The sequence below is a fragment of the Lacerta agilis genome, chromosome Z, assembly GCF_009819535.1.
Source record: "Lacerta agilis isolate rLacAgi1 chromosome Z, rLacAgi1.pri, whole genome shotgun sequence".
Lineage (NCBI taxonomy): Eukaryota > Metazoa > Chordata > Lepidosauria > Squamata > Lacertidae > Lacerta > Lacerta agilis.
The window spans coordinates 41,468,632-41,494,381 of NC_046331.1; positions in this window are offsets into that span (position 1 = coordinate 41,468,632).

Genomic DNA, 25,750 nt, shown 5'->3' on the forward strand with positions numbered 1-25,750 from the left:
GCTGCTATGAGCACTCTGTGTATGCTCTTTAACTATGCTGTTTATGAACAACTTTATTTTTCTCAAGTAAAAGTTTTATTCTGTTTATGAAGAAGACTCTGCTTTGATTAATTTACCGCTGCACGACAAAGAGCTCATGCTGTCAGAAAGTTCTTCCTATGTTTAGTCAGAATCTCCTTTCTTGTAACTTGAATTCATTGGTTCGAGTCCTGCCCTCCAAAGCGGGAGAAAACAAGCTTGCTCCTTCTTCCATGTAACAGCCCTTTAGATATTTGAAGAAGGCTATCCTATTTCCTCGCACTCTCCTCTTTTCCAGGCTAAACATACCCTGCTCCTTCAACCATTCCTCATAAGGTTTGGTTTTCAGACCCTTGATCATCCTGGTCTCCATCCTCTGCACATGTTCCAGCTTGTCAACATCCTTGTTAGTATTATTACTGGAAAGGTTTTCACAAAGCTGTTGGGATCACAAAGAGATAAGGTCTAGGTGTGACACCAATTAAGTCACACTCATTGTGGCCTCATTGAATTTAATGAACTTAGGTGCCTTGAATCCGCTAAGCTAGATGGAACAACATGCTCTTATTCAATATAAGATAGCTCCCTATGTCCCTAATAAGTGGGTGACGTCCAGGTATTTGTGTGGTTTCATAAAGATTATTTATGTGCAGTGTGTTACTATTACACCACAGATATGAACCTTAATATTCCATCTCTGGTATGCTATGTTCATGTTCTCTGTAGGCATCTGGGTGGGGGGAACAGAACCCATAATTATACTTAAATAGATTATCAATAGTGCAAAACAAGTCTGACCTTCAACAAAATATTGCAACACTTACTACTCCTGTAGAGTTCCAGCCAGTCATTCCCTTTTCTGGAATATTCCATTTCATTTCGCCTCCACTGCTCCACCCCATTTTTAATTCAGCCATCAGTCAGCATTCCATGCCTACATGTCAGTTCCCCATTTGTTATATAAGGTTATGAATAGGTCAAAATAAACCATAGCCTCCTTAAAGCTCTTGGCAGGAGAAAATGGCTAGAATGCAAACTAGTTACTTACATTGTGAAGTTTAATAAATTATACAAATCCAACCACACCCTGCATGCTTTCACGATAGCAATAGTAGCTTTCAATTGGGGGTGCTAAGAAGGCATCATTTTCCATTCATTGTTTCCATTCTGCTGCAGTTTGTCTCCCACCAAGACCTATGCCATTTGTCCCACTGTCTGCTGTGATGAATGTAAGCAATTTCATAGTTAATCCATAAATTATGTTACCACATTATTCCTTCTCATTCATTTTGAAACACAATGTGAATGCTGGGAAAACATAATAAATTATGTCGCATTTTTGGATGGAAAGCAACAGCAACAGCAAATACTGATTGCATTCTCTGGCTATCCATTACAGATGTGGGGTAAAGAAGCAAGCATTGGACATTTCCACTCTGACATCCCTTTTCTTGATGACTCTCCATTGTGTATTCTGTCAATTTTGAGCCAACCATTTCCCCTTAGCAGGTGGAATGTGTGAGAGATAGCAGGCTGTGTTCTGCCTGGTGCCTTAGTGTATGCGAGAATTGACTTGTGTGCATATATGCTAGGGACAAAGTATTTATTTACTCCCCTACAACAGATTTCTGTACCAGTGACACAGAGGAAGGTCCTGAGTCTTGAACACTAACAATGGTTTACCAAGGCATCTCAAAATAGGTATAAAATGAAGATAGTGATTTACTGAGAACAGGAAACAAATAAAAATAAAAATAGACACAGTGCCTGGTAATCAGAGATGGCTGGAGTGCATGTCCTCCATACAAGGCCCCATAAAAATATTCTGGCTGCTATAGCATCATTCAAAAAGGCAGCAGGGGAGGGGATATCCACTTCACAATAAACATGTTGCCATAGACTGTTTCCAGCTCCAGCATTCGGTGGGTAATCATAAATACACACATACCCTCTTTGGGATTGTGTATCCAACAGCAAAGGTCAATGCAGTCAGAAAATAACTTGTGACATGTTTTTCTAGAGATTGATCTCTTGGCATATGGGAGAATAAAACTGCAAAGACTGAGAGAAGCAAAGGAGGAGGAAGGAGGGGAAGGAGGGGAAAATCCAAAGTAAATGGATTTAAATCCAAAATTAAAATGTAAAATAAAATTTAAAAAGAATAAGTTAAAAACAGCAGTTTCACATTTCATTAGCCACAAGTCCACTCACCTTTTGCGGTGGCAGCCAAGCATCCAGGACTCTGCAGTGATCCGGCGGGGGGCAGAGAGTTGACACCCCCTTCCATGTTGTCCTGGCCGCATCGCTGGTGCTGGGCGGTTGCCCTCCTCTCTTGTCCTTTCGCCAGATCTGGTCGTGTATTATTCTGTCAGCTGCGTTCACTCAGATCCTTGCCATTGTTCTTTTCCTTTTGGCTTTTCTTTTCTTTTTGTCAAAGATTGGGCCATCAGCTTTTGCAAGGTCACCACTGGCCGTGGGTCTCCTGGCTTTTTTCCAGCCACGGCTTTTACCCAACCTGCGCAGCATCGCTCAGCCCTGTGATATCTATACCAGAAGATGTCTATGCTCAGGCCTCCTGGCCCAGGTACCCTCCTTATTCACCAAGATCATTCCCGCCTGGCTAGACATCATTTTACCCATGTCATGCATAAGGCTATACTGGCCTGTGGTCTCCCAGCTGCGGACTTCGCAGCTCATTCCTTCAGAATTGGGGCTGCCATGATGGCTGTGCATTGGGGGTTTCCTACAGACAGAATTAAAGACATGGGTCATTGGAGTTCTAATGCATATAGAAGATACATTTTCAAGAACCTACAATAACCATTCTTGTGTCACTCTTTCTTTTCAGACAACTCCTCAATTAATATCTGGATTGTCGGACACAGCATAGCCCATTGGGCCCACGTGCGTGCTGTCATTACTGGCACAGGATGCAGCTGCAGAATGTCAGGGTCTCCTGGCAGCTGAGACATGGAATGAAATGGCATGAATTCATGCTGATCGTGACAAGGGGAAATGCGTTGAATGCCCCCCCCCAATGTGCTGATCATTCAGCTGGGCAAAAATGACTTGATTCTAAGGAAGGGGATTGACCTAACCTGGAACATTAAGGAAGACTTTGATAAGCTTGAGGCCCTGTACCCAGACTTGACCATAATTTGGTCACAGCTGCTGGAGAGGCATTGTTTGTGTGATTGCCCTGACTCGGTAGCCATTAATAGAGCCAGAAACCACACAGTTGCACAAAATATGCAACACTTGAAAGGCCGTGTGATATGTCACCCTGCCATCACCTTCGACCAGGAGACCTTGTTTCGTGATGACGGGGTACACCTTTCTGATGTTGACAATATCTGGTTGAATGACATTTCAGAGGGCATCAGGGATTGGTTGCAGGTGTGAGGGTGTTGGTGGCAACCCATTTAGGCTTGAGTGGCAATTAGGCATTGGGTAAGCCTTCGCTTCCCCTTCATGGATCACTGCCTTGTCGTGGCGAAGGGGCTTGAATAACTCCAAGAAGCTATGAGCTATGCCGTGCAGGGTTACCCAAGACAGACAGGTCATAGCTGAGAGTTTAGACTAAATGTGATCCACCTGGTGAAGGAACTGGCAAACCACTCCAGTATTTTGCCAAGAAAACTCCATGGACATAAGGAGAAGCTTTGAGAAGAAAGTGAGAGTTTCCAAGGCATACTCTGGTTCATGGGGTCACGGAGAGTAGAACGTGACTAAGACGACTAAACAACAAAGCCTTTGTTTGTATGGAAGGAGGTTGTAGCCTCTGCCTGCCCCTCCTCAGTAAGGGTATCCTGTTAAAGGGATCTGGGGGTGTGGATTCTGTCCACTGCCTGGACGTGGGCTAGTGCCATGCCGCAACCCCAACAGGGACCCCTCAGGGTGCACCTATTTAAAGTAAGTTATAGGGCTCCCCCTATTCGTGGTTTACCCTTAAATGGACTCCCTGCAGACAGATGGGTTGAGATATCGTCTGGCTTCACCCAATGACTATGCCAAACCACTCACATCTGTAACCAATAAAGTTGTGGCCTATTTGAACCCATAAACCAAAACACTTGTGTCCGTGTGTTTATTTTCCATTAGGGAACTGTGGTTCACAGGGCAATGGCATGCAATCCATCTGTAACCCTGTAGCTTTTAGCAAAATATTCTTCCTTGATTCTCATTTTTCTCAAACCAGCTTCCATGTGATTCAGAAATGGAAACCACAGTTCCGTCATGGTGTGAACAGTTCAGACAGCTTTTGCCCACGGGTGGATGAAAACGTCACTGAATTAGATTTCAGCAGAGATACAAACAGGTGCTGTTATCCTTGCCCCTGTTCTGGTGTGGAAAAGTGACTTGGAAATGTGGGGTGGGGGATGTTGAAGCATTGCAAGCTGCTAATGTGAACATACCCTAAGTCAATCTCAATTTAAGCCTGTGTTAATGAGTGAACTTTCAAAAGGAGAGGTGGGTTGTTTTTAGTTAATGTTGCCTGTGTTATTCCTCAGCGCATTTAATGGAGGTGAAGGGTCAGTTTTGTTAACACAAAAGGCCAGGGATTTGCTCCCATTTTCCAATTTCATAGTTACAATGCCGATTGATGTAAGGTAATAAATCCCCTAGAATCTTTTGACATTTGCTACATTATACAGTACTTAATCCTCCTTCAGGCTCCCTTACTATTTTCCCCAGAAGCTATTTTCCTGCTAGTGCAGTCCAAGACTTGAAAAGTCAGCTCAACCACCCAGGTGTTACAACTCGATAATGGATGGATGATGTGCTATAATAAATAAACAAACACTTCAGAATTCTATTTCCTTTACAGTTAAGGCCAAGACATCTATATAAAGACCTTTGGATCCAGCAGATTGGTTCACAAATGTAAGTATCACAATTACCCAATAACTTGTGCAATAGGCAGAAGGTTGTAATGTGGTGCAAATATTTCAAAACACATCCTAGCTACTGGAGGAGTGTGTGTCTGAAAGAAATGCCTTTTTCCATGATCTTTCAGCAATCAAGGTATGAAATCTGCCCATAACAAGAACAGCAAATGGCCCAGCACAGAGTACACCAGGACCCATGTGAGACAGAAACTTGAAATGGAATCCAATACAACCTCAGATTGGGTGATGGAAGATTTGCAGAGGCAGCCAGGAAGGTGAGTCTTCAAATGAGTCAAGTTAAACTTGCATGCGACACCTCTCATGAAATGAACAATCTTGAAATTAGCAGAGGATTTTTTTCTTCATCCCTAAGAACATAAGAAGAGTCTGCTAGATCAGGTCCTTGGCCCATCTAGTCCAGCGTCCTATTCTCACAGTCAACAAACAAATGCCAATGGGAAGACTGAAAGCAGGACCTGAGCCCAACAGCACTCTCTTCATTTGTGGTACCCAGCAACTGACACGAGTTGCTACCCAGAAAGGTGTAAGAGGGCAGGGCAATAATAGACATAACCAGAGAGGCTGAAGCTGATGGAAATGAGCTCACACAGAAAATTCCCAAACTTGATGGGGCACAGCCCAGACCCTCATGGGTACATTGCCCTGAACCTGAGTAACCAAATGTTTTAATAGGACCTCATTGATCCAGCACCACAGGTGGGAGACTGTGGAAAAGAGGCCAAGTGTCCATCTTCAAGGTAAAGTGGTGTCCATTTAAGAATCTTAATTTAGCCACAAAGAGTTAATCCTGGTGGAGCTTGTCTGGTGTTCTGTCTGCTCTCAACATTTGTTGGAGGAAGTAGCTCACCTAGAGCTATATGTGATCCTGTATTTAGCACATTCCTATGTTCTGTGACACGGGACGCAGGTGGCGCTGTGGGTTAAACCACAGAGCCTAGGACTTGCTGATCAGAAGGTCGGCAGTTCGAATCCCCGCGATGGGGTAAGCTCCCGTTGCTTGGTCCCAGCTCCTGCCCACCTAGCAGTTCAAAAGCACGTCAAAAGTGCAAGTAGATAAATAGGGACCGCTCCAGTGGGAAGGTAAACGGCGCTTCCGTGCGCTGCTGTGGTTCACCAGAAGCACCACATGACCCGGAAACTGTACGCCGGCTCCCTCAGCCAGTAGCGCGAGATGAGCATCACAACCCCAGAGTCGGACACGACTGGACCTAATGGTCAGGGGTCCCTTTACCTTTTATGTTCTGTGACCTGAGTGTTGATGAAAATCCTACACTGAGAGCAATAACAAAAGGGACTTCTAGGAATTGAGAAGTCTGGTGATCCCATTTCCCCTGTACCTTAACAGATCAGAAATTCTCATACAAAGCTTTTGTGAGAATAAGTGAGATAATGAAAGGCTGATACAGGTTCTGAACACTACCCATACCAAATTGCTTGATTACCTGGTTTAAAAGAACTGAAGTATAAATTCTGAGCCCACTGATGGCCACACTTCTGACAGTTGCTGAATTCTGAATATCACTGGAGCTTGTTGGCCAAGCTTTGTGGTACTTTGAGTCTAGTGCGAGAAACATTTGAATGACAAGCGAACACTGGTCTGAAATGGTGTAGCACAATAGCTAAGAAGCTGAGGAGGTCCTTATTTTTAATTAAACCTCTTGCCAGGATTGAATTTTCATGTTTAGACCTTTTACCTTTCCCCAAATAAATTCACACAGGAGTCAGATATTTGGTTTGTTTTTTGGCAGAAATTTAGGCCACAACTTTATTGATTACAATCAAGTGAGTGGTTGCATAGGTTCTGGTTCGGCTATCTCCCTGCACCCATGCAGGCAGCGCTGTCCCAGAGCCACGTTCATAGGACAGCCAAAGGATGAACACCAGGGACAGCTGATGGAGGGAGCACCAAACAGCTGCCCTGATGTCCCCGGGACTCGGGTACGGGCTGAACTCCTTTTGGGGTTTGCCTAACCAGTGAGTCCCTGGATTCCTTTACCGGAATACCCTTGTATGGAGGACCCCCTTTACCAAATTGGCTTAAGCAAGTTACCCTTGCTTACCCTCAATTCCACACCTTCTGCAGCTTAACTCAAATGATTGTGACCTACACTATGGGATAGTTGTAAAGGTTGCAACATAAATAAATATACATGGATTGCTGTGAACACTAATCACAAAATATAAATGTTTGATGGAATTAGCATTTGTTTTATTTTTCTTTACTATATTTTTGCCCACCTTCAATTTCAACTCTAATCTCTGCAGTTCCTGTGGCTGATCAGGCACACAGTCCTATTTGTTTGTTTGTTTGTTTGTTTGTTTGCTTGCTTGCTTGTTTAAAAATAGCTTGCTGGTTTGGTTGTTCTTGCATATTTTGTGTAGATTATTGCCTGTCACTTAAGTACTAAATCAGCACTTTCCCAGTTTTTATTGTTTTAACACAGCAGTTTATACTGATTTTATTATTCCCCCCCCCCCTCCTGGATCAATATGAATTCATTCTTGGTGGAGAAAATGAGTCATGTCACGAGGTTTCTGCCAGCTAATGACGTTGTCAAGCTCTGAACAATGCCTTTCTTCATACATGGAGTGAGCCATTCAATATCCTTAAATAGACTATTTGAAGTACAGTGGTACCTCGGTTTACGAACTTCCGTTCCGGAAGTCCGTTCTTAAACCAAAACCGTTCTTAAACCGAGGCGCGCTTTCCCTAATGAGGCCTCCCGCCACCGGTGCCCTTCCACCATTCGGCTTCCATTCTTAGACCAAGGTAAAGTTTGCAAACCGGGACACTACTTATGGTTTTGTGGAGTTCATAAACTGAATCGTTCATAAACAGGGCTGTTCTTAAACCGAGGTACCACTGTATACCCAAATGTGAACATTACAGGCCTTAGTCTTAATTAGAGGGGCGGTTGCAAGCGTTTGCCTCTCCCTCTGAGGAAATGAGGTATCTTTTAAGAGATGCTCCTGTCTGGACATCCAGTTGGGGTCTGGGGCCATAGCTCTCCTTTTAGGCAATCTCTGTGTGGAGTTCTTCTTTGATGTACAGTATGTCATAGGTCTCCCTAACCATTGAATGGGCTGCATGATAGAAGTTATGCCCAGTGCCTAAAAGACACTTATATATGTAATCAATGACATTGGGGCCTAATTTGCACCAAAACAAGCTTGTCATGCGTGGTCATATAATCGCTATTGCGGGGAGGCAAGTCACTGCACCTGGGCACGCAAGGGGTATTCCTATTCTGTGAGCAGAACACTTCCCATGCTGTGTTAGCTACAACCCTATGCATTTAAATACATAGTCTGAGAGAATTTTTCTAATGCAGATTATTGCAGAAATGGAATGTAATCAAATTATGTGCAAAATGTGCCAAAGTAATGTGAAATCAGAATAGCATCATCCAGCCCTGTTTTGCTTTTGTGGCTCCAAATTTGCTCCTCTGCCTCTCCAATATCTTTGGTATCTCAGGATATCAGACTCTTTTTTGGGGGGGGGGAATACTCATATTTAAAATATTTCTTCTAGCAATAACTGTACAAATAAGACCCATTTTATTGGCTTATTTTAATGTTTTGCCTTTATAATTTTTCTAGAATACCCTTTATAGAAAGAGGTTCTCCATGCAAAGACTCAAAGGTCAAATGAGTCTCTGATGTGTTCTTTTATTGTACTTTCTGCCTTTAATCAGGAGGTTAGAGAATGCATAATTTAGCAGATTATGAGCCAGTTTCCCAGCTGATCTTCAGTATTTTCCTTGAGAGGAACCACTGCATTATTTCTGAGCAGGTGGTCATATCTCTGAAATCTGCCATGCATTGCCTTAGGTCTGTTATGATAGTTCTTAGCTTGCAAGAAAGAAAGAAAGAAAGAGTTTTCTTGGGTCTGTTATTTTACACTTTGTTGTATTTTGTCTTATTGAACAAGTGACCAAAAACACCTGACTGAATGACTGACTAGTCAGTTAATTAATTGCATTAGTCAATTAACTGATAAAATATTTATAAAATTGAAAAAGAGCTCTCCCTTGCTAGATCCAGGTAACTTATTATTACTGCTTTGGGGTTAATCAAAATTATGGAAAAGCCTTTTTATAAAACACTTCTGCAGCAGATTCTAATTTGCTTTTCCTGTTTGGGCAACAATGTACCGATAACAGAACTGCTAAATTGCTCCCTGGTGTTAATGTCTCAATGGCATTTTCACTTGCAGATCTATCATGTTATTCTTTATAAAATAATGTATTACACTGTCCTCTTTCCTCTTTCAGACATACTAAATTGTTCTGTGTCATTCGCAGGCATATTTCATGATTACATTATCAAACTGTTGATGCCTTTGGAAGAATCCTAAAGCCATGAAAAAGCACAGAGAGATGTTCCTCTGCTTTTTTAAAAACTGGTTATGTCAAGTGGTTAATACTACTGCTGTTACTCAGATAGCATAAAAGCACATATTGCATGAAGCATATATTGCATATGATTGAAAAAGTGTAATGTTTTTATCTTGGGTTGCAAACTATCAGGAGAGAATATTAATAAATGGGCAGTAACATATTGGTCTTTTAGATAACAACAAGGATGAAAAAGGCTGAGTCTCTCTCTCTCTCTCTCTCTCTCTCTCTCTCTCTCTCTCTCTCTCTCTCCTTGAAGCTAAGCAAAAAGAATGGGTCCAGCATTTCACTAGAGCCTACTTGGAGCCACGCCAGATTAATACTGGAAAATTGAGTTTCCTATGCAGTAAATCTTTTAGGGAAAATTTATAGGGTCTTACTTCATTCTTCTGGGATTTCAATTGGCACATATCAACTTGTCAGCAGAAAAGGAGTTTGGGTTACCTGTGTGATTACCCTACCTTACCCCAGAAATCACAACTGTAAGGTAGAAAACCAAACAAAAAGCAAATGCCTAACTTTTTTATTCCAAGGTTTGGCATGAAGAAAAGAAAAGAAAAACCTTAGGCAGGGAACAAAAGCAAGCTGTGGCAATTTCAGACAGGAAGATGACCCCAAACCAAGAAAGCTTTACTGACAGGGAGAGAGAAAAGAGAATAGAATTCCAGGTGCTGGGAGAGCAGTTCTTTCAGATCCAACAAACCTCATAAACATTCTTCTTTGAGAGCACTATAAATTTGAGAAATATGGTGTATCGTCGTCATCCATCCCCCCCCCAAAAAAACCCAACAACCCCAGAGAACATTAATGTTAACAATGAAAATACCTCAATGGTCCAAAGCAGAATCCTACTAGAACAATAATGACTGTTCCCCACATCAAATGGGGTGCGCATTTTGCGTGGTCGCATGTAGCCTCCTGGGATCATGAGGCAGCTCCTGGCAGTTGGGTCTCGCACCACCTTCCCGGGCTGGATACCTGTGGACTCCACCTACTCCAGCAGCCGCCCAATCACGCCTGGGGAGGTGTTGCCGGGGGGGGGGGATTGGCTAGGCAGAAGGAAGGAATACGCAGTGCACACAATAGAAGTTGAGTCATACCTGGGAAGGTATGAGAGCTTCTCCACTCCTTCAATTAACGTTTATTTGCAGGTGAACCTTTTCTTTTCCGCAGCCACACAGGCATGCAGGTGCTGCTATGTCAAGGTCTCTGTTGAACGGCCGGAAATGACTTTCCCTGCATTGGCAGGTTTCGCCTTTCCCATAGCAATACGTCACAACTTTGGTGGTTGCAGGCCTTGGGTGGAATCCTTTAGTCATCTACATAAAATAGGGGGGGCTTGGGACGGTGACCCCCGCCCACATTGCAGTGGCGATACCAGGGTTCCCGTTAAAGGGGTCTTAGGGGGAGGCCTTGGCCATATGCCCAGAGGTCGTCATTCCCCTCCCCCTCCAGTGGCGGCAAACAGGGGGGCGGGCTATCTGCTTGAACATATGTTCTCCAGAGCTAGCCCAATCCCCACACATGCTGGATAATCCTGAAATTACCCAGAACCCCGGCTGGGGGGGCTGGGAAGGATAAACACCCAATGCCTGTGCCAAGGTCTCCCTACATCTGAATCTTAATAAAGTTGTGGCCAATTTTAATCCCACAGGACATTGTCCCGTGTCGTTATTTCCCTCAGGGGCTGCCTGGGGTTTTGGGGGGACTCCACCTCACCATGCAAAATCCTGTAACACCCTAATTTAAATGGAGCCTTCTGAGGAATGGTTGAGGGAATTGGGTATGAGTCTGAGAAAGAGGAGACTGAGAGGAGACATGATTGCCATCTTCACATGGAAGAGGGAACAAGCTTGTTTTCTCCTGCTCTGAAGAGTAGGACCCAAACCAATGGTTTCAAGTTACAAGAAAGGAGATTCCAACGAAACATCAGGAAGCACTATCTTACAGGAAGAGCTGTTTGACAGTGGAATGGACTCCCATGAGAGGTGGTGAACTCTCCTTCCTTGGAGGTTCTTCAGCAGAGATATGAAATTGTGTTATTCTCAAAGGCCTGATACTAAGTCAGAGGGGAGAAAGCCAATAAGACAGGAAAAATTATCAATTCCTCTCCCCTCTGAGTCTTGAATTATTCCCTAGAACCAATAGTTTGGCATATTACAGGCTGCAGCAATTAGGGCAATTCTTATTTGTGATGAACAATGAAGGAGAAAAGCTCTGCCAGAAGCATGGAGGGCGTCTAAGAGATAAATCTCTGCAGCAGGCCATCTCTTTAAACTTGAAAAAGGGCATTTTAGTGACATGTCATTGGTGCTTGCATGAATGTTGCATGCAGAACATAGAGTTAATAAAATATACAACACCTGCTTTGGGTGAGGCTTGGTATTCTTAGTTCTGAACTGTTCCAAAAAAGGCTGCCAAGTGACCAGGTGCTCTGCAAGTGCTGCAAAATTGGTAAAATTATAGCCTTTCTATTTTAGCAAAATAAAATATCCTAGGTACATTTAGCAGAGCACTTATGAATCTCCTCTAGGTGAATGAGTAGACCCATTAAAAGCAGTAGACTTCGTTTGTTCATGTGAATTGATTTCAATGGGTTTTCTATGAGTATGAGTTAGTCTGAAACAGCCTAAGATTACATTGTCGAGGGGATCCACTTAGGGTCATCTTCTCTCCAGGGTCAGCTTCTCTCCAATTAGTTCCATGACCAGTTCTTCTAGGTTCCAGGTGTTAGACAGATAGATTTTTCCTTTTAGTATTTAGCATGTGCACTTACCCAAACCATGTGAATGCAACTGATGTCATTCATGAGTGCAGCATTGTATCCTTTGAATGCCTCCCTGGTTTCATTTTCCATCTAAAGAAAACCCTGAGCATTTGGAGAGCAATAATATATATTCAGTATTAAAATGCCTACGGGGGCATTTGGTGATGGAATTTGTTACCACAGGATATAGTGATGGCCCCTAAATTAAAAGAGAATTCAAATTAATTGCTACTAAACCTGATGGCTATATGTAACCTCCAGGACGTGTGGCAACAGGAGATTGCCACTGCCAGTGTGGTGTAGTGGTTAAAGCATTAGACTAAGACCTGGGAGATCAGGGTTCAAATCTCCACTGAGTGACCTTGGGCCAGTCACAGTCTCTCAACCTAACCTGCATTATATGTTGTTGTGATCAAATGAGTAGACAAGGAACCATGTATGCTACCTTAAGATCCTTAGAGGAAAAAGTTGGGATTTAAATGCATTTTTAAAAAAACAAAATAAAATGTGTTGTTGTTCATTCGTTCAGTCGTGTCCGACTCTTCGTGACCCCATGAACCACAGCATGCCAGGCATGCCTATCTTTCACTGCCTCCCGCAGTTTGGCCAAACTCATGTTAGTAGCTTCTAGAACACTGTCCAACCATCTCATCCTCGGTCGTCCCCTTCTCCTTGTGCCCGCCATCTTTCCCAACACCAGGGTCTTTTCCAGGGAGTCTTCTCTTCTCATGAGGTGGCCAAAGTACTGGAGCCTCAACTTCAGGATCTGCCCTTCCAGTGAGCACTCAGGGCTGATTTCTTTAAGGATGGATAAGTTTGATCTTTTTGCAGTCCATGGGACTCTCAAGAGTCTCCTCCAGCACTATAATTCAAAAGCATCAATTGTATTGCTTGTGAGTTTTTCCAGAGACTACTGGTTGGTTCCTGTGAGAAACACAAGTGTGGGCCTGATAGGGCTTTAGTCTGGCCCAACAGGGCACTTCTTATATACTTTTATTCTTATGCAACCTCTGAAATATATTTTCTTTAGCGATATCTTTCTTGATGGCTTCGAGAGAGCAGGAAATGAGGGATGTGACCTGGCTCCTGCTTCTTGATCTCTCATTGACTTTTGATACCATTGACCATGGTATCCTCCTGGACTGGCTCTGGGGAGTGGGAATTGTAAAGGTACAGGTACTCCTGACCCTTAAGTCCAGTCGTGGACGACTCTGGGGTTGCGGCACTCATCTTGCTTTATTGGCCGAGGGAGCCGGCGTACACCTTCTGGGCCATGTGGCCAGCATGACTAAGCCACTTCTGGTGAGCCAGAGCGGTGCACAGAAATGCCGTTTAACTTCCTGGTACCTATTTATGTACTTTCACTTTGACGTGCTTTTGAACTGTTAGGTTGGCAGGAGCTGGGATCAAGCAACGGGAGCTCACCCTGTTGCAGGGATTCAAACTGCCAACCTTCTGATCGGCAAACCCAAGAGGCTCTGTGGTTTAGACCACAGTGCCACCTGCGTCCCTGGGAATTGTATTGCAGTGGTATCAATCCTACCTTCCCGACTGAGTCCATAGAGTAGCATTCGGAGAGTGCCTTTCGGCCCCCTTGTGGCCATGCTATGAGCTGCCACAGGGGGCTATCTTATCTCCAGTGCTCTTTCCTATCAGCATGAAGCTATTGGGAGTGGTCATTAGGAGTATGCTGATGACACTCAGCTTTGTTTCTCCTTAATGCCTGATCAGGAGAGGCTGTGCAGTCATTGGGCCATTGCCTGGAATGAGGAAATGTAAGAGGAAGAACCAGTGAAAGATAGGCGTGCCTGGCATGCTCTGGTCCATGGGGTCACGAAGAGTCGGACACGACTGAACGACTGAACAACAACAAGAGGAAGAACAAGTTGATCCTGAATCCTGGCAAGACAGAGGCACTGTGGATGAGTAGCCTCCATGTCTGAGAAATTGGTCAATTGCCCTCCTTTGATGGGGTTGTGCTCCTCCTGAAATACTCTTAGTAAATAAATAAGTGATCTGACATTTCTGATTTGAAGCAGTAATCAAATCAGCCATGAACAAGTATTCCAAAGGCAGAACGCTTTTACTGGCTTACCTCTTATTCTTTTTTTTTCTTTTTTTTTAAAGGGACTCTCCTTAATCGAGTCTGTCTTCCCCTATCTAACGTGATTGATTATATGCATTTTTTCTTATCACTGGCTTGTGTATGAACACTGGGCTGAATTGTGGCTACATTTAATGAGGCAGAAATGCCTCTCATAATATATCAACTTACACCTTTTGGCTGCTCTTATTTTATGCAAAGCTCTCTCCCCTGCCCTAGCACAGTGACTGATCTTGCTGTGACAAAACAGTATCAGATGCTGGAGTCAGCATTTCTTTTATTTCATTGGGGGGTGGGGATGTCTGCATTAAAAAAAAAAACTAGTAGCACAAATGTAAAACCATTATATTACAGCTATCTGAGGTACTTTAAAAAGGTACTTAAAAAAAAAAAACAATGTTCACTATTGCTAGTATCCTTGCAGGATCTGGGACTGGGCTTCAGTCAATATGATGTATAGATGGAATAACCAATATAGTGCTTTCCAAATATTGTTGGATTACAATTCCCATAATCTTTTACCATTAGCCACGCCCAAGCCATGGATGAGGCAAGATGAGGTCCCCACCTTGAACAGCAGAAGCCCAAGAACCAGCACCTGCCTCATATGTACAGTTCATTCCCAGTGGCCTTCCTCCATGAAATCAGTTGCCTGGACTGAAAGTCACACCTTCCCACCACCCTCTTAAGTCCCCTCCTCTCCAAGGCTTTCCCCAAGCAATTGGAGTCTGTGCCTGCCTGCAGCCTGTCACTGCTCCGCCTGTTTCAGCCCTCTTCTGGTTCTGGGAGATGTCAGGAGGAGCTTGTCACAGGTGGCTCTTCACCAGTCTAACTCATCTCTGCCTCTTTACCTCTCTCCTCCCCTGCTTCATCTTCTGCCCCTGATTCTTGACTTCTCTCTGCCATAGACTCTCCCAGCTCACTAATCCCCATTACCCCTTCAGCTTCAAACACCTCCTCTTCTCCCTCCTTTATTGTCCCACCACCAATCTCTGGGCTCTGAGCCTTCTTCTCTTAGTGATTCACCAGATGGTTCATCCCACCATTCCTCTGTGTCCAACCAATCCCTGACACTTGGCTGGAATGTGCCCTTGGACTGTGATAATACTTCTTGTTCACCTGGGTGGACAATAAAGAGGGATGTGTGTGTGAAGAAACTAGCCTCCTAAACAAAGGTAAAGTTTGCATTAAGAATGATAGCATTGTACAGTTTGAAAGAACCTGGACGGTCATCTAGTCCAACACCCTGCAGTGCTGTGCCCAGTTTTGCCTCTGGCTCTGTCCACTACTGCTATGTGGCCCTTGGAAAAGAATGTGGTCATTGGGCTGAAAGAAGTTAGACATTCCTGCAACAGAGTTCCAGCTTCCCAGTGTAATCATGAAACCAGGCTCCCACCCCACCCCCAGACTTGGTTGACTTTAGCAGCCTCCAACATTATAGATCCTTCTCCATCTAGGACAAGGTCACCTCAGACATCTGTGTCAGTGAACCTTTAACGTGGAACACAGCTTAGAACATCACACTCCAGGTTAATTCAGAAGCTTATCAGTACATTCATCTTTGGCTTTAAAAGACAATCTTCTGCCCTCTAATAATAAATTTAATTTTCTTTCTTTCTACAAGAGATGTCATCTCTGGGGGAGAGGAAACCCCTAAAGTTAATAGAAAAACTGTCTGTCAACTAGTACAGAAATCTCAGCTGAGCTGCAGGAGAGCAGATATTTAAGGAGGCATATTCCCTCTCCTCCACCTCATGCAGTAAAAAGTGGAAAGAGAAAGAGAAAACTTTTATGGCACCAAATTTCTATGAGGTTAGATTTTCAGTGGGAGAGAAAAAATGCCACTGGGGTCACAGGAAACATTACACAAATTCACTACCTTCAGAAATGGAAAAAAATGAATGTGGCTATACATCTTAATGGAATGATTGACAAAGCAAGTGCAAGCAGTAAGAAAAACTAACTTAAGAACATACGAAGAGCCTGCTGGATTAGACCAGTGGCCCATCTAGTCTAGCATCCTGTTCTCACAAACAAATGCCTGTGGGAAACCTACAAGGAAGACCCCAGCACATGAGCACTCTCCACTCCCATGTTTTCCAGCAACTGGTATTCAGAAGCGTTGCTGCCTCCAACTGTGGAGGCAGAGCTTAGCCATCATAGCTGGTAGTTATTGATAGCCCTCTCCTCCATGAAGAAGATAGGAGAGTGATACAGGTTCATTTTGTTATCAAGAACTAGTGTAACTGGGACCTCGAGAAGCGCCAGCTTCACAATAACTTTCCTGGAGGCACTTGATGTTGAGATGGAACAATGCATTGCTCTTCATATTATATTATGCAAATACTCTGTAGGTATAAGGACATAGAAGGTAGCACTGCATTCTAAGCAAACCAAAACAAACTTAATATGACTTCTACATATTGTACTTTTTCTGCAGCTGGTGGCTCAAAACTATACAGTGCTGCCTGTGAGGGGTGTCCTCTGAGCCAGAGAAGTGGTGCAGACTTACCGGTACATCCTTTGACTTGCAGAGACTGGTAATGAGAGTCACCAGCCACAGAGTCTGTGTTCTCTTTTTTGCTGTACTCCACGTACAGTGTTATATTACAATTACAGAAATATTTCTAAATTTGCAGCTATACATATAAATATGCATATGCAAATGACATCCAAATCTGAGTCCTTTCTTTCAGTTCTGGATTTTGTGTGTGTGATACATTAGTGGCTGTGTTGAAATAAATTGAAGGAGGGTTTGTCTGTTTTTGCAATGCAGAGGGGGTAGTGATTATTTTAAATTCCCCAAATATTACATTTGCACAATCAGCTGCATTTTGCAATCACACCACTTTATACAGTATTAGCCCTTTTTTGGGCACACTAGTCTCTTTTCTTTTTCCACAATACCTGCTACACTTCAGCATGTGTGACTTTACCTCATCCCCTTGAATGTTCATTGTTTGGATATGTGTTGCTCCCCTCCCGTTCCCTTCCAACCATCTCCTTGCCACTCCCTTTCTCTGCCACTCATTGTCCATGATAGACTCTAATCGGTTTTGATGACCAACTTTTACGTTGCATAAGAGAGAGGCAAGGTAAGCCTGTAATTTGGACTACTATTGCAGAGTGATTGTAAATGAACAGCATGACAGCACCAAGAAAATGAATGCTGCTTTGGGAAATCTTGCTATTTGAGCACAAGAAAAAGTTGAGTGAGAGGAAGGAAGTATAATACAAACAATAACAATAATAATAAACCAATTTTCAAAAGAAAACTTTTGGGCTCCATGTTGTCTTATATTTGTTTGTTTAACTTCTACCCAAGTTTCATGTGTCTTGCATTGGGTTTCCAAGCATCCTATGCAGGAAGATACACAGGAACCTGCCATATACCAGTGCAGACTGTTGGCCCACCTAGTATAGCACTGTTTACACTGACTGGCTCTGGTTCTCCCAGATTTCAGACAGGATCTTTCCCAGCCTTAGCTGGAGTTGCCGGGTAGTGAATCCAAGATCTTCTGCATGTAAAAGCATGTGCTCCACCACTACCATATGGCTCTTCATCACACTTCACAGTACACAATTTTTTAAAGCATCTGTCCTAATTCTTCTGCATTCCATAATCTAATAGGAACAGAACTCTTAGGAACTACTGTAGAATCAGATGTGCATGTTGTTTTGCACTGCCCCTTGTATCAGACAATTCAATTCAATCTGTTGGTTGTTAGCAGGGAGTGGCAGTCAGATGAATGCAATGTGGCCTTCCCAATGTTTACCGCAGATGGGGATAAGATGGAGATAGCAGCCAGGTTTCTGCAACATGCAATGGGGATTTGTGAATGTCACACAACAGTATTTTAACTGTTAGATGCAGATTTTGCTGAGTGATTTTATTGTACTGAATCTTTCTGCATGTTCCACCAGTGAGCTGTAGCTTCTCCCTTAGGGTTCAGTTATCACAGCAAATTGATATTGAGATTTCATAGAATCGTAGAATTGTAGAGTTGGAAGGGACACTGATGGTCATCTAATCCATCTCTGCAATGGTCCATCATCTGGTCCATCTCTGCAATGCAAGAATCTCAACTAAAGCATCCATGACAGATGTCCATCCAGCCTCTGCTTAAAAACCTCCAAGAGAGGAGAGTCCACCACCTCCCAAAGGAGTCTGTTCCAGGTTGAACAGCTCTTACTGTCAGAAGGTATTTCCTACTGGTGAGTTGGAATCTCCTTTCTTATAACTTGAATCCATTGGTTTGGGTCCTCATCTCTGGAGCAGGAGAAAACAACCTTACTCCATCTCCCATTTGTAGGATACCTTGAGAGGAATTCAAAGTAGTGCTAAGTTAAAATTGATTTGTGGTGTATGAGTTGCCCTAGCGGAATGGCTCTTGTACAGTAGGAGGCACAGGAAGCCAGCATGGTTCTTGTGTCTGGTTGTGCAACAGATTGCTGCAATCTCCGTCCTTCCTGATGCACAACTGTTTCACAATAAACCTCTGCTAGTGCAACTGTTGCCCAGGATTTCACATTGCACCCCCTTATACTAGCACAACACTGGCAGTCAATGAATGTTGAATCTGGGCCTTTTAGTTTAAATCTTGACACCCAGCGCTTTTTTTAAAAAAAGAAAAAAGTAATGGTTCTAACCAGTGCTTTTTTTCCTTAAAAAAATGTTTAGAGGTACTCTCCTTTTCCTACTCATATTGAAATGCTGCCCCTCAATGAGGCCAAACTTAGATTCACAAAATGTTTAGGGGTATGTGTACCCCTGCGTCCCTCCCCAGAGAAAAGCACTGGCTCTCACCATGAAGTTGTTACAGTAAATGCCACACTGTTAACATGCGGGGGGGGGGGGAGGTGTTGGTACTGTGTACCCTTGGGTACCTTCAGAATAACAGCACTGCTGGCAGCTAATTAAAAATCCTGATAAAATTTACTAGTACATCTACAGTCACACTTTTGATTAGGGCCAGGATTTCTTGCACTTCCTTGCAACTGGAAACAAAGCTCCCATTGATACCAGGACAGCTTTCCTCCTATTTCAATAGGAGACATGGAATGGCAGAATTCAGTTTGGGATCACAATGAGGATAATTAAATCTCGCCTCCCTCCTTTCCATAGTCCCAGCCCAGCTCTTCCCCACCTCCCATGAAAACTTCTTTTAAAAAACAAACAAAAAACCCAACCGATCTCCTTCTGCCCTTACTGAAAATAACATCACATCTAGTTTGACCCTGACATGCCTATGGTTTGTTCTGCTTTCACAAAAATGATCTCTTTGCCTTACTAGAGCAAAGGGAAAGGTAAATCTTTGGAGGGGTTCAAAAACTGAAAAACAAAAAAGAGATATAATATACAGACATCAGTGGGAGAAGTGGTAGTTTGCCCCACCAAAGGCAAAAAAATAATAATGAAATGAAACATTGCACGACCCCATCAACACAGAAACCATGCCTCCAAGCGGAAGCTAGAAATAGATCAAAACCTTTGACAAATGATCAAAGCGATCACAGAACGAGAAAGTCATTCATTTAACTGGCGAATTCCTAAACTGGCAATCTTTCGCTATTTGTAGCAGATGAAAATCTTGGTAAAAGCTTGTAGCAGTCCCAATTGTAGATGGGTTTTTTTTCAGCCTCAACACACAAAAAGGGGGAGGAAGAAAAGACTATTTCTCTTTGTTGTCTCCACGCTTTATTGCTTTTGACATTTCATTGAGCTTTTCCACAACTTGCTCATCTAATAACATTGTCATTGTGGAGACCTGACGGAACAGAGAGGTAGTAAAGCACACACATACCAAAATATGATAATGATGAAATACCAGTAAATAAAACTGGGGCATCTTGAAAGGCACAACATACAAGATTTCAGGGGTTCCAGGCACTTACCCAGGGTTCATATTTCCTTTTGGCAATGAGGCTCAGTTGAGAATGCGGTATCTTTCTGATATATGGTTTATTTACATATATATGCAACCTGAGTCTGTGATAAAAAAGGTAAAGGGACCCCTGACCATCAGGTCCAGTCGTGTCCGACTCTGGGGTTGCAGCGCTCATCTCGCTCTATAGGCCGAGGGAGCCGACGTTTGTCCACAGACAGCTTCCGGGTCATGTGGCCAGCATGACTAAGCCGCTTCTGGCAAACCAGAGCAGCGCACGGAAACGCCGTTTACCTTCCCGCCGGAGCGGTCCCTATTTATCTACTTGCACTTTGATGTGCTTTCGAACTGCTAGGTGGGCAGGAGCTGGGACCGAGCAACGGGAGCTCACCCAATGGCAGGGATTCAAACTGCCGACCTTCTGATCAGCAAGCCCTAGGCTCTGTGGTTTAACCCACAGCGCCACCTGGGTCCCTGAGCCTGTGATGGAGTAGTTCAAGTCATCAGTACCCCAAAAGGGTCTTGTTTCTTCCATAGCAACAGCCTTGGATTCAAGCAGAGATCCGCCATGGCTCTCTCTCTCTGCTTGCTGCTTTGCTTCTTGGTCACATCACTGCTCCAAAATTCTACTTCAAACTGGCTTTGTCTGTTGAGGGAGGGGGTTCCACCCATTTGCCACCTCACACTGAGCCCCTTAATCCTTTGTTCTCTTAATGACTCAACACCCAGGTGATCTCCACACTAGGAAGCTAGCTTGACTTGATTAGATTTCAACACTTGCTGAATACAAGTATTAGAGGGGTCTGGCACCCAAAAATGCATAACAACAACAACAACAACAACAACCAAGAAGCATCTAGTACGACCTTTGGACCTTTGCACTGATGTAGCAGGGCTCTTCTGATGTTTTTAAGCTTAACTCCAAACACTACTTTTGGAGCTAGATGAAGCCCTTTGTCCATGCATTATGCACATGTAGCACATAGTTGTGTATTGTGAGGTGAATAACTTCAGGCTTAGGGACCAAGTGTGACCCCCTTGGCCTTTCTCACTGAGGATAGTGGTGATGTTCATGCAAAATTTGCCCAACCCTCAACAACAGGGATTCTGCACAGTAGTTTGCTGGGCATTACAAGGCTTTCCCCTTTTGCATGTAGGGCTGAGCCAAGAATTTGTGGCATGAGAAAAGGAGCTTTGTGGACCCTTTCCTAAAATAATATGTTCTGTAAAATCACACATACACAGAGACATAAAAAATGCCCTACCTTCTCCTTGAATGAGAGAATATTTTAATTCTTCATAGTCTCCTGTTCCTCTCCCAGAGCTATAGTTTCCAGAATGGCTTCACTCACAATCTAACCTTTTCACAGGGAACACTGATTGTTGTAGCTCTGGGAGGATAATGGGAGGGGGGCTTCTCCTAACAATTATCAGCACCCTTAACAAACTACAACTCTCGTAATTCTTTGGGGTAAGCCATGTCTATTCAGAGTGGTATCATAGCGCTTTAAATCTAGGGTGTAAATGTGGCCTTAATCATATTCTGTTCATTTTCTATCTATATTTATATATAAATGTTCCCATTGTGTGCGCGCGTGCGACACCACCTTGCTCCGTAACCGCTGCACCAAACAGCATCAAATTAGGACAAAGCATAACATGACCATTGAGGAAGGATCTTGCATAATAAAAATTTAAAATAACCACACCTGTCATGCCTAAAATATAGAATAAAGGCCAAAAAAAATTGGCGCGCACATTACGTGTCAGCAGCAACAGACCTGAAGACTCCAACAGCATCCAATAGAAAGGCGGATTGCCTGTTGACGTCATCAGACCTGCGCCAAAAAGAAAACCCCGTCCACTATTTTATAACTGCCATCTGTAAGCACCCAATGACTTTTTGACACAAACTGCTTAGTGGAAATGTGGAAAAAAGACGGAGTAGAAGGCAGGGCAGTTGCGGAAGAGAGGGGGGAGAAAAAAAAATGCGGGAGCAAAATAAGCCGAAGGCTGCCTGAGAGGTCGCCGTGAGTAAGACCGGCTCTGAGGGGATTTTGTCGCTGGGGTGCGTAATTTTGGGACTGGGATGGGGGAGAATGCTCTTTTTAATGGCATAGAGCATGGGGCCAGTTAATTGTGAGGAGGGGGGTGTTTTGGGGGGGGTTGCGCTTTTACAGTAAAAAAAAACCAGAGCAAGGCCCGCAGTAGGCCTCCATAAAGTGGCCAGTGCCCTCACTTAAAATGGCCACCACAACTTCACATGATGAAAACACACAGTCCCAAGTGATCAATACCACCGGCCCGGCCCCTTGCTGACCCCTACTCTACAGGGACAGGGAAGAACGAAAAGAGGAACTTCCAGAATACTTTCGGGGTCAGAATTTTAAAAAGCAAAAAAAACCCACAGCAATGCGTGGCTGGGCAGCTAGTAATATATATTAATTTTAGTATGTCTACTCTTGAGTAGAATTAGCATTGGCTACAGCCATGGAAAACTGTAATAAATGTACCAAATGGTTTTTTAAAAAGCGAGAAAGGGAAAAGAAGCAGCTCTTTGAAAATAAAAGAATGACTGAAAAACTAGGAGATGTTAAATATAGGAGAATCTATGGTGGAGCCTCTAAAAATACCTGGAGAACAAAAAATTCTTTGGGTCATTTAAAATGTTTCAACTTTCCCTCCTGCCTGCATAGCTCACAAGGCAGCCACATCCCCCAAGCCAAATACATGTGGGACTGAGAGCCAGAAAGGGAGGCGATAGAATTGCTATTCTTTTATTAGACATGGGAAAAGGAAAGGGGTGTGTGTAGAGAGGGAGGGAAGAGAGATCAGACTTGTCAGATCAGAAAGAACCTGAATGGAGGAAGAAGTCTGGGAGAATCCTGTTTGAAGTGCTTAGGTGCTTTATAGTAAGTGTTTGGTTTCTTTCTTCTTTAATGCTAAAAATGATGCAGGTTGAATAGCTGAAGGTAGAACAGGACAGTGACCAGGTAAAGAAGTTTAAGGGCATAAAAAACACCAAACCACTTTCTGGGGATCTTAAAGGGATACACAGCAGAATAGTAAACATCTAAAACAGGCATAGGCAAACTTGGCCCTCCAGATGTTTTGGGACTACAACTTCCATCATCCCTGACCACTGGTTCTGCTAGCTAGGGATGATGGGAGTTGTAGTCCCAAAACACCTGGAGGGCCAAGTTTGCCTATGCCTGATCTAAAACAAGTTTCTAACAAGACTTATTATAGACACTGTCAGGAAAACTAGGTGAGGAGAAGATAAAAGAGAGTGGGTTTGGCTTTTTGAAGCTCATCTTCTTTGATTACCGTCTTTAATTTGGGAAATGGTTTTGTTTTCCTGTCAGTTTGCAATGAAACGTCAGAGAACTTGTGTGTGAAAGGGTATCCATCAAGATCTCTATTCTTCCTTTGATTAGTTTAAGGACATAAGGATATGCAATAGATGTAGACCAGCTCCATATACCAGTTTATCATGGCTTCCCCCAAAGAATCATGGGCTGGAGGAGGAAACTGATGAATAACTGTCAAATACCTTTACCCCATACACAGCTACAGTTCTGACTATCTCCTGATATTGGGGACCACGGATAATTACAGAAGTCCTTTTTATTCCTTCCATTGCCAGGACCTTGAATTAACTAATCCTCCACTCCTTCCTTTCTCTTTGCAGAAATACACATACAGCATTTTAATAAATTGCTTTTAGCTCCAACAGAAAATTCTCATTTCTGATTCACATTCCACCCTTCCTTTTGTACTTATAATCTATGGGGCTCAAGGGATGGGTGAGAAATTAATTTGCATTTAAAGGTGAATCTCTCTAACTCACACTGTACTAAACAACCTGAGAACTGAAACATAGCCACATTAGATGTATATTAGGGTAAATTTACACTGAAATGTTGATTACTTTTCATGAGGATTTCTTCCCCTGCAGCACAAATCGCTGCAGAAATGTGGAGAACTGAATTTAAGACTGGAAAAAATAAAAAATTGAGGGAACAAAAATCCAGAAGTACTCCCATCTTCAGATGGTGTGTAAGATCAGGCAACCTCCCATCTATCTTGTCTAGTAAACCACCCAGTAACAGTGTCTCAGTCTTATCTGGACTGAGATTCTGGGTTTTTTGCTCTCATCCAGTCCATTACCAAGGCAAGACATCCACTGCCTCACCTGCAAATGTAAAGAAGTAGAGCTGCGTGCCACCAGCATATTGCTGAAAACATATTCCAAACCTCCAGATAACTCCACTCAATATTTCATGCAGAAGATAATCAGCATAGGGGATAAAATTGAACCCTAAGGAACACTACATTGAAGGCTTCGTGGGGCCGAAGAACAGTCCCCAAGCATCACCCTCTGGAAACGTCTATCCAAGTGGAACTGGAACCTCTGCAAAGTGGTGCCACCCACCCCTAAATTGGACAGTTGCTCCAGAAGGATATCGTGGTTGATGGTATAGGAAGGTGATGAGAGGTCAAGGAGAATTAATAGGGACACATTTTCCATGACTTTCTCCTGGCAGAGGTACAGGGCAACCAAAGCAGTTTCTATGCTGAAACCGGGCTGAAACTCTGATCTAAATGGATCTAGAAAATCAATTTCCTCATGAGCACCTGAGTCTGGTGATATTTAAATAACCAACAGTTGTAAGGAAGTAATGCTACTCATTATGCATAGAAGTGGTGTGTGTGCTCATGCGCGCACACGTGCATGTATGCATGCATAACAACCCACACTGCAATCTCCAGGAGAATTCTAGATCAATACCACCCAGAGGAATGGAGCATGTTCACACACTTCATCTTTGCTTGGCAGCAGTCTGTTGATCACCTTTTTGATCTGCTCACCCCAACAGCAATTTCCCCGATGCCTTTATTGATTTTTTAGCAGATTTCAAATCTCTTTGGCATACAAAACCTCTAGAAAGTAAAGCCTAACATATTGCTCCCCTCTATATCGTTTCCACTTGCACTCCATATGTGTCTTATATATTGATACTAGTGCTGAGTTGAATGGTGTCCAGGTTCGATTTTTTTCCTTTTAAAGTAGAAATTTGTGGAGGTGGGTGGGTAATCTTGCTTTTCTTTATGGGTGTTTATAGCCACTATTTTCCTTCTCTGCTGTTTCTTAAATACCCCTTTCCCCCTCCATTCATCCTCAAGTATCCCAGCCAATCAAGGAGAATCTCATAGATGTGATAGTTTTTCTGGGACTTCCCTCCAAGGTGCATGGGATGCAATTCTTCTGCACTGGGGTAGCTGCTTCTACAGCATCCAGGGGGTTTCATGAAGAACAGACAAAGGAATTGACTGCTAGTGTTCAGGTGTAGATCAGAACTATGTGCTCCCACCCCAGGGACATTCTGGTGTCAGTAATCTTTTCGGGAGCAGGTTTGGCTCATTGAGCACAATATTATGCACTGTGGTGGCATCAACTTAGCCTTCATCTTAGGCTCACATGTCTTGGGTCTCTAGATGGTCCAAGCTGTGTCCCCTGATTGAAAAGCAGATGTGACATTGCGAGCCCCCTGAAATGCTGGCCATCTATCTGAAATAAAATGACCTGTGCTCCCACAAAGGTGTGGCCATCACAGGTACTTCAGGAGCCTGACCAATGGCCAGTCACATGTACTCATTTTTTGGTC